Source organism: Arvicola amphibius, chromosome 1, assembly GCF_903992535.2.
Source record: "Arvicola amphibius chromosome 1, mArvAmp1.2, whole genome shotgun sequence".
Lineage (NCBI taxonomy): Eukaryota > Metazoa > Chordata > Mammalia > Rodentia > Cricetidae > Arvicola > Arvicola amphibius.
In genome coordinates, this window is record NC_052047.1 from 76,072,440 (window position 1) to 76,086,005 (window position 13,566).

The following is a 13,566-nucleotide window of genomic DNA, read 5'->3' on the forward strand; positions in this document are numbered from 1 at the left end:
GTAAATGCTTCAATGAACTGAGCAGACCAGAAAGAGTTTATTGACAGAAAGAGTTAAACGCAAACAGATCAGCCACTTCAAAGTTACATTCTGTGTGAGGCAGGTCCAGGAAGAAAGAATAGAAAAATATGGATTGGTTAACAAGTTGTGGGGTGTGTGTGTGTGTGTGTGTGTGTGTGCGCGTGCGCGCGCTCGCACGCGCGCATGTGTGTGTGTAAATATTAAGGCAGAAGGAAACTTATTACCATGTCAATTGAAACTGGCCTCTTTGGGAACTGTGGCTGTTATCTCTCTAATCCTGATTTCTGGTAAAGGTAGATAAACAGCTTAGTTTCAGCTCGGTGATGTGGAACTTCAGCATGAGTGAATCCATTTTGATTTTTAGTTTAAGCTGGTGTGGCAAGTATGGAAGCTTAGTCCCAAACAAAGTCCTTCTGTAATTTCTATTTAGCAACCCCCGACTATTACGACTGCTCTCAGGTATCTGTGACAGACTCTTTAGTCAGAGGTGAATCTCATGCATTCAAACAGAGGCAGTGAAATCAGAACTTGAAGATGACCTCCAAAGAAAAGATACACACAACTCTCCTCTACATCTATCAAAGGATCCTGGGATCAAAGCCCTCTTTCAGGACAGAATGAGGAGGGCTCTACACCTACTATCACAGAGACCGTAAGATGACTTTTCCTTTCTGAACATAGGGTCCTAGATGGGATGTCTGCCCCAGTTTTCTCAGGCATTAAATCGAACACAAAACTGCTCTGTGACTGATAAGTATTAAATATGTAGCAGACCCTCTATGATGAGGGTGAAGACAACCTGCTGAGAACAGAGACTGCAGAGACAACCTGAGGGCCTTCCCTACAGGAAAAGACTGCTTAAATTATCTGTCAGCAAAGTCCACATAACTTCTGGATTTTGTTTATTAACTATGACTTGTAAGGTTGTTATTACTGAGGTTTGAGATGGGGAGTGGATCCCATTTGGGTGGCTCCATGGTTCTAGGGTAATGAAGGCTTCCCTATTTAGGGTTTGTTCTTGGTCTCACTTGTAAAATCACTTAAGAATGGACTAAAACAGGAGTTTGAAAGCATTTTATTAGAGCTTAAAATAAACAACCCAGAACAGACAAACTGTAATATCAATATCTACCCAGGGGAGGAGAATGGAAGAGAGAAGGGGAAAACAATCCATTGCATTTAAACCAACATGGATATCAGGAGCATGAAGGACAAGCTGCCACATGGTGGGGGAGGGGTGGGGGCTTAGAGTAAGAGTAAGGAAGCCCAGAGTGTCAGGAAAAGCATGCTGGGGGCAGAGGTAGAAAGAACAACAAAAGTTGTGCTTTTCTAATTAATTCAGAAAAAGGATCCCATTAAAGAAAAAAAAATGATTTCACTTAACTCTTTAGCAAGACTTAAGGTGATTTTGCCTGCCAAGGGGTTGGTTCTTGATCAGGTGATTGTCAGTCTCCCCCTAGACGTGAGAGGACTGAAACTGTATTCTCTTGACCCGAAAGAGATTTTTCTTAATTGACCTTCATTGCTACAGTAACATAGCCACAGAAATGGGTGGGGAGAAATTAGAATCCCTTGGAGTCCTTATGAATTGCCTACCCCGTTTGGCAAAACTGTATGTAAATAAAACCTTCTAATTCCTAAGTTCTCTTGGAGCACATGGAAAATGAGAAATTCTCACAGTCGAAGTGTCATGAATGATAACCGCATCATCACATCGTGCCTTCACAGTGAGCTGGCTCTTCCCATAGACTTTTGCTGTTTAGTCTATATTCTCACTATTGTGATCAAGTACGTGATGCAATTTTCTGAAAGAGAGGCTTACTTTAACTTCTGGCTTGGAGCACTGCAGTCTATGTGGTAGAGATGAAATGGTGAGTGGAGCATGAAGTTGCTGGTCATATTATATATACAGTCAGAATGCAGAGAGAGAGAGGAAGTCTGGTGTTCAGTGGGCTGTCCTGCTTTGTTTCTCTTCACCCGTCTGTCCATATTTCGGGTTTGTGCTCTCTCCTGTGTTAAAGTCAGAGCTGTGTCTGCCAGGCGATTCTGCAGTACATTCCAATGGACAGCGAGGATTAACCACTGCAGTATGCAAGTCAATCATCAAGTAGTTGATGTTCATCTTGAAAAATTCCCGTGAATCATGTGTTATAGGAAAAGAATTTGTTCCTTTGGTCAAATAGCTATTCTCTCAGCCTCACTCAGCAAACACTTTACTTAGCAAATGATAGTTTATTTAGAGAACAAGTTTGAAATGTTCCCTCATCTCATAGTGCTTCCCACCCTATATCCTAAATTACTATACCACTTAAAAAAGTGTGTGTGTGTGTGTGTGTGTGTCTGAGTGTGTGTCTGTGTGTGAGTGTGTCTGTGTGTACCTGTGGAGGCCAGAAGAGTATGTGAGATCCCCTGGAGCTAGAATTCAGATGGTTGTGAGCTGACTTGGGTGCTAGGAACCAAACCTGGTGTTCTGCAAGAATAACAACTTGTTTTTTTATAGCCCTAATGACACCCATTTCTGATCAGTTCCCCACATAAGAAGGCCAGAGATCAGAACAATATTTTTTCAGTCAATATTTTCTTCTCATTTCGTCCTCCCAGTCAATCCTTTTGACTTTTATTCCTGGCCCATGGGCCTCTGCAGTGGCTTTAGTAAACTTAGTTCACAAACAGCTCATTCTGAGGGCTTTTTTTTTAGTGAGTTAACAATGTTGTGTGACAAAACCAGCATTGTGAAAAAATAGGATTTCATACAGGGCATTTGGATCTAAATCTTAAACAGCGAGTTAGAAATGAGCAGTCATGAAGATCATTATCTCTCCTGATCAGTTTTAGACATTGCCTCTTCTGTTCTGGCTAACACATTAATTTTAAAGAAATGGAAAGCATAACAAAGTGCCCATTCTTAGGATATGAAATAGGGGGAGATGCATAATTGCCCTTCCTGAAGACTTAAAATACCATATGAAAGAGAGGAAGGCACAGGGATTTGTTCATGCTCATTAAAGCAAGGCTACTTCCTCCTGTCAATCATGGCTATTTTAAAGATTTATTTCTTTTTCTTTATTTAATTTAATTCTATTCAGTTACATGAATTTTAGACAAAACAATAGGATCTGAGTTGTATCTCTGGTCTGGATGACTTTAAACTGCCCCAAAGGTCCTAAGATCACTATCTATGGATGCTTGTTGGTAAAGGAGAAAGACACATTATAGTCCTTGATTAAATGCTAACCCAATGGGCCTGTCAATCATACGGACAGGAAGATGGTCCTCAGGACAGATGTTGGTGCTAGAGACTTTAGAAAGGAGCACAAGCCTACCTGCACACACAGATTGGCACAGGTTTTGGCATGTTGACTTGCATGCAACTCCCCTTTGAGGAGCTACCACCATCATCTTGGATGCCTTTTGCTTTCTTCTTGAGTGTCTCTTTCCCATTGATGAGTACGGGAGAAAAAAAAAAAACTTGTCACTCAGTTTGTGGTGGGTACCTAAAAGAACCAATAATCCTGCCACTTACCCTTGAAAACTAGTACCCTTTTGGTCAGATGCAGGTGATATCCTTAGTTCTATTGGTAGCCTTTTCCTTGCTAGAAATACCAGAAATACCAGAAATGCTGGCCTGAGTTCTGTTTTCTTGTTTCTTTTCTTTTTCTCCAATTACAGAGCAACTCTAATGAAAAGAGCTACCCAAGAGCTATGCTTCATCAGAGAGCCTGAAATGCCAGAAACCAGGATGCACCGGTGGGTAAGGTACATTAATACTTCATGAGTGGGAAAACAGGACTGACCAGCTCACCACCCTCCCCCTAATCCCTCCGCTCAGTGACACTGTATCAGTCCCTTTAGAGTGAGACCCTTGGCCGCAAGCCTTTCCTAGATCTGCTCTTGCTGTATCGGAGCTTTTATTCAGTTCTCACGTACACTCTTTTCTCAAACTCACCCTCCCATGGACCATGAAGTCCATTTTTCAAATTTGTGAGACAGAGGCCTAGAAAGGCCCTGGTAGTTAGTCATTGCTTAGGGGCTCTATCCCTGTTCACTAGAGGTAAGGAAGCCTTAAAGATGCAATGTGCATCCTCGGATCCCCAGTTTCATTCCTGACTAATGAGGAAGCCTTAATGAGCTGCTTGGTCCTCAGTTAGCTTTGCTCTTTTATCGGTGTGGACTCCCTTTCCCTATGTTTTTCTGGACAGCTGGAAGAGACAGGTCAGTGGGAAAGAAATGCAATTTCTCACTTGCTACTAATTCCACCACTTTGGATAAGACATTTACATCATTCCAATGATTTTATAAAAATCTTTCTAAGGATAAGCTTGGTTTTCTTAAAGCAGAGGACATTGGCTTTTTTTTTTCTTTTTAGAACTGTGACACAGGATGCTGAGGAAAACCTAAAAGAACACTTGCATCAGAGGAGATCAGGGAATATATATTTTCAGTATTACTTTTATTGATAAAACTCATTAAGAACATCTTGGATTTACATAAAAGCCAGAATCCACAGTTATCTATATAAACTCTGTAGATGAAGTAGATGAAGAGTAAGAACAAGAAAATGTTTATTATACAGCAAGTACATATAGAATACATCCATTTTTTTCTATCAGTTCATATATTATTTTTACAAAGATAGCATAAAATATGGCTCTCTGGACATGATTTAGACATTTTCATTTTGTGTTTCTCTACAGTTTTCCGATTTTCAACAATGACAATGTATCATTTTAAAAATAAAAATCAGAAAATAATACTGAGGTGGAAATCCACAAGGCAAGACAGGGTCCAGTACTCTTTTGTCACAAAAGCAAGGGACTAAAAGGTCACAGCTATGGCAGCAGGAAGAAGAGAGAGGACTCAGAGCTCAGGCTTATTCCCAGCTCAGGAGGATGAGGCTGCAGGGACAGGGGTAAGGGCATAAAGCCTTGGCATAGGGATGGAGGGAAAACAAATTAGGGGCAGTGTGGTCAGCAGAAAGCTGACTTTGTGACAAGCATACTGTCACTGAATTCTCTTAGAGGGACATTTTGAACAGCTCTTGGCATTAGGCTTGGTTCACTGCTTCTGTGATTGATTGTTTTCTGAATTTTTTTTAGTGTGCCTTGCGTTTCTATCTGCTCACCCTTAATCTCTACCTCATTTGTCACAATTATGCTCATGGACATTTCTCAGTATCTCTTCAGGCAGTGATCTTTTGGAATCTTCCTCATTCGTGCAATTCTCTACCTGCATTCCCAACTTTCTGAACTCGCTTCTATGGTACAGACAAACTTAAACACCTTCCCCAGATCCCATCAGTTCTGCCACATTCCCATACAGCACAGCGTTCACCAAAATGCTCTTCACATTTATCTCTGTCAGCCTTCCCACATGTTAGCAAGCTTAGAGGAGGATTATTTCTCCACTGAAGTGCCGGGCTTCCCCTACAAACACCAAGGGTGTGTGTGTGTGTGTGTGTGTGTGTGTGTGTGTGTGTCTTCTGGAGCTCTCTAATGGTACAGTCTGAGACTCCTAGAGAAGATAAAATTATGATTATGAATAGAAAATTGACAAGCTATTAGGAATCTATTCATAGTCACTAAACTAAAGTCTTACTGTAGCTTATGCACTTTTGTACTTAATTTTAAGTACTTTAAAATTTATCTCAAATAATACATGATAGTATCTTTTACGTAGACCTATTGTGGAGTTATAGACAGATAAATAACTTATTGAGGTTTACCTAGCTGGTAAATAGTGAACACAGTATTTGGATAAAGATTCTCTATTATCAAAACCACCCTCTTGTCTTTGATATCATGCTACTTCTTAATAGTGCTTAGTAGTGACATAAAATATGTAATTAAGCGAGCAGAGACGGAATAGGGCACATAAACTTCCATATGCCAATTTTTGGTAGCTGGATACATCCAGGCTTCTACCCAGATCAAAAGTAAAGCTTTTTTTTTTTTTTTTGGTCTTTAGGTACAGATAATATACAGATGAGTTGGATTTTTTAACTTGTTCCTCTATTTAAATACATATGCTCCCAAGCTCCCACAACACATCAAATCAATGAGTAAATAACATAAAAATCCTGTTCCTCCTGAGGAACAGAAGGGGCCTTCATTCTGAAAAAAAGAAATATGCTTTCTGCAGATTTTCTTTAACAACTGAGTATGACAGGTTTTACCCATGCTTGTGACAATGGCTGTGGTTATTTAACTTTGTTTTTTTTTTATGATCTTTGTATTACCTGCCCAGTCTTCAAAATGCCTGTATATAACTTAATACTCTCATTATCCTATTTTAGAAATAAAATGCTCGACAGGAAGGAACTAACTTGAGTATGGGCATGTGTTCAGTAAATGGATCCTGGGCAGTGAATAGTCTCTGGATTGACCAACTTACTCCTTAATGATGACCACAGTGATGGTAAATTGATGTCAGAAGGGTCTCTACTCACATGGTCAGAGGATGAATGAGAAGACAAGATTTGTGGCGCATAGAATAAAAGAACAATGACTTTCAGTCAGCAGTCTGGGAGGTCCAGCCTCAGGCTGCTTCAGTTTTACAGCTTAGCACTCAGGCACTGGAAGAAATGAACTCTTAGAGATGGAAAACAGAGTTTGAAGTGATAGAATTTTTCTTAAGGATGTTGTGTGGTAGGTATTTAGTACTTCTGGCACGCTTCCCCTACTTTGAGGAACCTGGAGGAGTCCTCACCCTGACTTTGAAAGAGCACAGGAGTTAACTGTCTGCAAAGGATTGGCCCCATGGAATCATGTACTGAAAATACCAAGAAGGAGCGCTGTTAGCATTATGAAGGAAATGACTTCCCAATTAGAATCTTAGACCCAACTTTGATATTAATGTTGGCATGGGAACTGATTAAGATACAGCTGGGTATGTGCATGTCCAAAATTTTAACTTTCACATTTTCTTAGTAAGTTGCTAGATCCAGTATTCTACTATATCCCGGAAAGATACAAGCATGAGAATGATATAGACTCCTAAGAAATAGGTAGGGGCTATGGTAGTCTTTATAGACTCAGAAAAGTTTGCTCTGTCAATCACTTTATAAAGTGATAAAACGTAATTGCTGTTGTAAAAGTAGCCCTGATATGAAGAAATTGGAATTTATTTATAAATTTATTTATAACCTATATGGTGCTGAGATTATTAAATCAGAACCACAAAGTAAAGTACCATAGACAGGGTAGCCGAAATGACACTGGCTTATTTTCTCATTGTTCTGGTCTTTGGAGGAAGGCCAAGCAGAATTAGTGTCTGGCCAAAGCTCCTTTTCCTGAGCAGACTGGATTTAATGATACAGGTGTGGCCGTGTCACCGACTGGCTGCCATCTAGCTTGTCTACACATTTCCTTTCTTTATGGTGTGTGCGATCAGAAAAAGAGTGAACACTCTAATGGTTTCTTTTATATGGACACTAACCTGTAGGATCAGGGCCCCATCCCTATCGTCCCACTCCCCCTGAATCACTTTTTTCGTCCAAATGTAGTAATGGGATGTGTTGTGTGGAAGCGTTGTTAGATCATTTCACTGTAAATATCACAGAATGTACTTACACTGATTGCACTGGACCCTCTTCTATGTCTCATTTTCAATCCAGATCAGTAACGTTCCCATGTCTGATATAGGCACCAACTTTCCTTCAGTGAACTAAATCTTTAGCAGCTCTTGTTCCTTTTCCCCTCATCTTTAATTAAGATAGTTGCTAGGCTGAAATGGGGATGTGCCTGGTAGTGAGCAATAATTATTATTGAATTTATGGCCACTTATCACTTTTAACTTTGTTTCCAGGTCAATTACTCTACATGACTTTTACTTGCCATACTTAGTAGAAGACTCTGTATACTTTGAGACCACATTACATGAAACAATGCTTTGGAAAATAGAAAATGATGTAATCTTGAAACATCAAGGGAAGGACTCAGGCCATTGCTTCTCTAGGGCCTAGTCACACAGGGCATGTGCGTATGAAGGCACAACCACTCTGGGGTTTAAGCTTAAATTGATTTGGGTCACAAAAAGTTTATACACCATGCTCCTAGCATGCCCAAATACTTATTTCTATTTGCACATAAAATGCATTACAGCCCCCCCAAATCTTACCTCTTTCTAGCATTGATTCTCAAACTGAAAATCTTCCAAATGCTAAGTAAGCTTGAAACTCTAGGTACAATTCATTACAAAAAAGAATTTCATTACTGTTGTAAACCTATGAAACCAGGTCCATCACGTGCTCCCCAAACAATCATGTGACAGGCAGATCAAGGATACTCCAGCTCCAGAAGGGAGATTGTGAAAGAAGGGAGGAGTGACATCTCCAGACAAACGCAAAGTTAGGGAAGAACCTAAATAGGTTTTAAAGGCCAGACCTTCCTTTCTGGCTTGATGCTTTATGCACTGGGCCCACCGGGTGACGATACTACCGGAATTGATTGGCAGCGTGGTCTTGCTCCCCGTCCCTGTGTTGCGTAGTTGCATACCCCATTTGTAAAGACTCCATGGTTTTTGAAACAGAGAAGGTGGGACTAGTACTGCCGGGTCCAGGTGGTTCTGAGGCTCTACTGAACTGCTATTTATTTGGTCATTCATTCACAGTTTTGAAGGACAATACCTGTTCACATCAGGATAGCTCATTCTGTCTCGTGAAGGCTAGAGATATGACAGTATTTTTCCACTCTCTGTATTTTATCTGCCTAATTTCACTCCAGTTGGCAATGGGGTATAATCCAGTGTCTCTTCTGAGCTTCTCCTGAGGTGCTTGCTTGATTAAACTATGGTTCACACACAACTAGTTGATGGCTATTATTAGTTGTCAACTTGATTAATCTGGAATTAATTAAAACCCAAGTGCCTAAAAAATCTGTGAGGGATTTATTTTTAAAATTAAGTCATATGAAGTGAGAGAACCTACTTTTAATCCACATAGTTGAGGTGGGGGATTTACCTTTAATCTGGACCACACCTTCTGCTGACAGCTTATGTAACAAACAACAGATGGAAGCTTGTTCTCTGTCTTTGCCTGCTCGCTTTCATGCTCTCTGGCAAGTCCATCCCTTCACTGCAATTAGAACCTACCTCTTCAGGATTTCAGTGTCTATTGAAAGCCGACTGAGGCATCCTCTCATGTGAACTGAACAACTACTGGATTCTTGAAACTTCCATTTGTAACAGTTATTGTTGAGCTAGCTGGACCACACCTGTAAGCAATTCTAATCAATTCCATATATGTATGTATATATGTATGTATGTATAAATACATACGATGTATTTGATAGGTACACAAGTGTATATTCATATAAGAACACACATATATGTTCATAGTTTCATATATATGTATTCATTCTATAAGTTCTTTTCCTTTCGAGAACCCTGACTAATACACCAAAGTACATATCAAATGGTCACTCAGCTATATAACCTAGTCTCTTCTCAGAATAAGTTTCCTTATTCCTTGTAGTACAAATAGACTGAGAGTTTGATAAATCAACAAATTTTGATTCTTATTTTTATTAATAATTTCTTTAATGTATCTCTTTCTTCTCCCATTTTACTATAAATTTCAAGAACGACTTAGGCTGTTTTTTCAATGCCTTTCTTAGAAATCTCCTTAGCCCCGTGCCCAGTTTTAGTTCTGCCTACCACCAGGCACTAGGAAATGGCACAAGCAAAGCTTGCTGACATTTTTAACGGTATTGTGTGTTCTCAGTGTGTTTCTCATGTCTGTCTAAGGACAGACATGACAGCCCTTTTCATGCATATTTCTACCCAATCTGGTAATGATTAATGTTATATTCTCTGAGATCACAGAAGTTTCTCTATAGTTCTTACTTTGTTTTTGGGCCATCAGCAGAGTCTGTAATGTCCCCATTTATAGAAACACCCTCTTCAAAACAATTTGAACTTTGCCTGGCACAGACCCCAACATCTTTACAGCTTTTCCTCAGGACTCAGTCCCAAGCCATGCTTCTGGGTGTTTGTCAAAGTGGACTCTGACTCTTCTTTAAAGTCAGTATAGCTCTGAGTGGGAAACACTAATAAGACATTAAAGAATGTCTAATGAATAAGAGAAGTCAATTCTGGAGGTGAAATTCTCATATCCAGGTCAACAAGGGGGCAATATTTGGTATAGGCTTTATTCCTTTATTCCTTTATTTATTTTTAGATAACAGAGTAGTTTAGGAGACATGATTGCTTACCCCTAGGAAAAACAAAGTTGTTGGAACTAGTATATGCACGCATTATTGTTTAATTGTAACTAATAATGTGTCATAGGCAAGCTTGCAAATTGAGTTGACTATAGCTTTTGACGTAACTGTACTGAGAGACATGCTAAAAGCATACCATGTTAGCATTTGCCAAAGGTGTATCATGTTAGTGAAATATTGGAGAGATAGGTCCTCAACATACATGTACAACACACACATACACACTCACATACACACTATGTATGCAATCCACATACACATGTATGTGTGCACAGACATACAACTTTGCTGCAAAGAAATGAGCAAATATAAAAAATGTATTATAAGTGGTCTGGCTATTAAGGGTCAAGACAGGAAGTCCATCTGAGGCTAGTTTTTGTCCTGCCTTCATTGTATTTCTCTTAAGCACTTCCTTATAGTGCCTCTTACGTCATCCCCTTCTTGTGCTGTGGTGGTTGTCATTCTCTCAAAATCTCACTCTTTCTCATCCTCCAATTTCTAGTTATTTTCCAAAACAAGAAGGTTTGTTTTCATATTGACTAGACTAGAAAGGCTCCAGACACACAGAAGTTTGTACACAGCGATAGCATTCTGAGCTTTGCAGCAGATTCTCTCGTAGTCCAGAGTCCCAAATGCTGTCTAAAGAATGTTGAGTGACTCTTGTATTTTGTAACAGGCACACACTTCCCTTCATAATGGGCATGTCTTGACTTTTCACTAGCTTTCTGTGCATCCCCAAGGCTGGGTGGGACCCATAACTTGTAACTGTGCTGTTCAGTCTTATTTTTCTAAAGGAAATTCAGAGTGAAGCCAGAATGACTTTTTGCCTTCCTTGTTCATTTAATTTCCTCTGGTTTAGAATGAGTCATCATGGAAAAAAGAGTTTGATAAAATCTCTTTTATTAACAATTGCCTCGAAGGTCAATGCTCATTGAACACTACCCCCGGCATTGGCCTTGATGCTTATGTGGGGGTTTCAATTTGCTGCTCAGAACCACTAGGGCCTCAAGATCACCACCTGCTACCCAGGGGTGGGCAGGTGAAACCCAGGCCCAGACAGCCAGGAAGAATCACTTAGTTGTTCGAAGGCTCTGGCTTCTGGTAGGGGTTCTAAGTACATATTTTCTCCATGGTTTCTGGAGGCTGCTGTGGCCTGGAGAGCAACGATGGCAGACTCTAGTCATCCCCATTGTTTAATTAAAATGTCTAACTTTTAAAAAGTTATTGTGAAGGCTCCAGCCTCTTATCCAGGTTTTGGTTAATAGAAAATTTCTGTCAAATTACTGTGAATATTTTTTCATCATAATTTTTTAAACAAAATTATCACTGAGTTCATTTTGTGTTGGCCAACTACTCCTGAGCATGGGACCTACCCTTAAGTGTGGTTAATGTACTCAATGAGGCTCCACTGGAGAAAACTAAATCTTCATTTGCCTGTGGTAATCCATTGCAGATGGCTTCTTGATTAGAAGTAGGAGCCAATGTCCACTTCCCCTCCTCAGTGCTGGAATCCCCCATGGCTTGGACCTATGCATGTTGCCACAGTCTTTGTGAATTTGTATGTCTATCTGAGTTAAGTGGATAATAGCATTCATATTGAAGGTCTGTCATAAGTATGCCTATATTCTGGCGAACTATTCGGCTTTAGAGCCTCTTGCTCTTTTCAGCTTCCCATTTTCATTTCTATTTTATCAGTCAGGTAAGAAAGAGAAGATGTACAACACTGGAGGTAGGAGGAAGGAGGAAAAAGGAACCAGTATGCTCACAAGAGGGCAGAGAAAGAGGAGGAGTAGGGGGAAGATGGGATGCATAAAGGGTCTGCAAGAAATCAAGGAATATGTGAAAAGTGAGGTGGGAAAATGGAATGGCTGGAAAGTGTGTACAGAGAAAAATAAAACTAACACAGAAAAGAAATAATCGGATGCTACGGAGATAGAGAGAAAGAGCATCATTTTCTTTAGTCCTACAAATGTTCTGTTTCCATTGCAGCATCTAATTTATGAATGCCATAACAAGAATGCCTATTTCATGTGCATCTGCTGATTTGGATGATTCATTTTGAATTCTCCCTAAACTCATTTTCTGCCTCTTGAGTCTCACCATCAGTGGTTAAATCACTTATGGTCTGTTTGTTCTAGGAAATATATATATATATATATATATATATATATATATATATATATATATATATGAAAAATAATCTTGTGAGAGTTTCTCTGAGGATACATAAATTAAAACCTATTTACCCAAATTAGGGTAGTGACACCAGATTGAAGAAATGATTTCATTCGGTGAACTCAGTTACCCAATGAGTCAGGAATGGAACTGTCCGTCGATGTGAGTTGTGTGGCTTTGTATGTGACTGTAAACAACATACATAATTTTACCATTACCATTTCTACATTAAAAGATAGTGTATATACTCATTTCTATTTAAAACTTCTCTATATTAAGGTATACCTAGACTAAAATTTTACTTACCTCTTTCCTGTTGAAGAGTATTTCTATTTCTTATTCTCTGTCTTGGTTTCTCTATCCCCCCTCTCATTTTTAACCTAATTACTATTAGTCTTGATATTAATTTGTACATGTACCAAACATTATTTTAGAATAAGAGCCAGCAGTGGATGTAAAATGTAAAATCTATGTTCACTTTAGCTGAAGCAATTCCAAAATTTCAGCAGGGTAATCAAAATGATAGAAATAATTTACTCTCTTTCAAGCATGCTTTCTACATATTATCTCTAGCATGTGACCAGATTTTCAGAATTTTGTTAAAGCCATGAAGATAAATGTACTTATTTTTAAAGTTTGTTTTCTTTTAAGTTTGAACATTTTTCAGGCTTATTAGCCAGTAATTTTTCTTATTTTGTCGATTATATGTTAGAATTACTGCATATGTTTTTAAATATGATTTTTTGGAGAACTTCATTTGTGAGTCTTGTATTTACTGGTTTTCTAAAACTATTTACATGTTCTATTTTTTAAAGTCATTGTTTATCTTTTCCTTTTCCCTTTTTCTTCACAGACATTTAATTTTTAAATACTCTTTTATTGTGTACTTATTTACGTGCTTGAGTGTGTCTGCAAGCCATGGTGGGTGCACATGTTGGGGTCAGGGACAACATGAAGAGGTCAGTTCTCTCCTTGCATTGTGTGTTCCATGAACACACGTCTTCATGCTTACAGCACATGCCTTTGCCTACTGAGCTGTCTCACCAGCCTGGAGCAAACATTTTCAAATGTAACATAACATTTGTCAATATTTTGGTTTTTTTCTGAATCTTGCCTAAAAATTCTGTTCATTTTTTAAAATATTTTATTTTTT

At 39.0% G+C, this 13,566-nt stretch overlaps 1 non-coding gene across 1 annotated transcript; it reads left to right on the forward strand.

Moving 5' to 3' along the window:
* The first annotated feature begins 11,164 nt into the window (after positions 1–11,164).
* Positions 11,165–11,300, forward strand: LOC119806123. The gene has a single exon (XR_005284153.1). It is a non-coding gene; the product is annotated as a small nucleolar RNA ACA64 (small nucleolar RNA).
* The last annotated feature ends 2,266 nt before the right edge of the window (positions 11,301–13,566 follow it).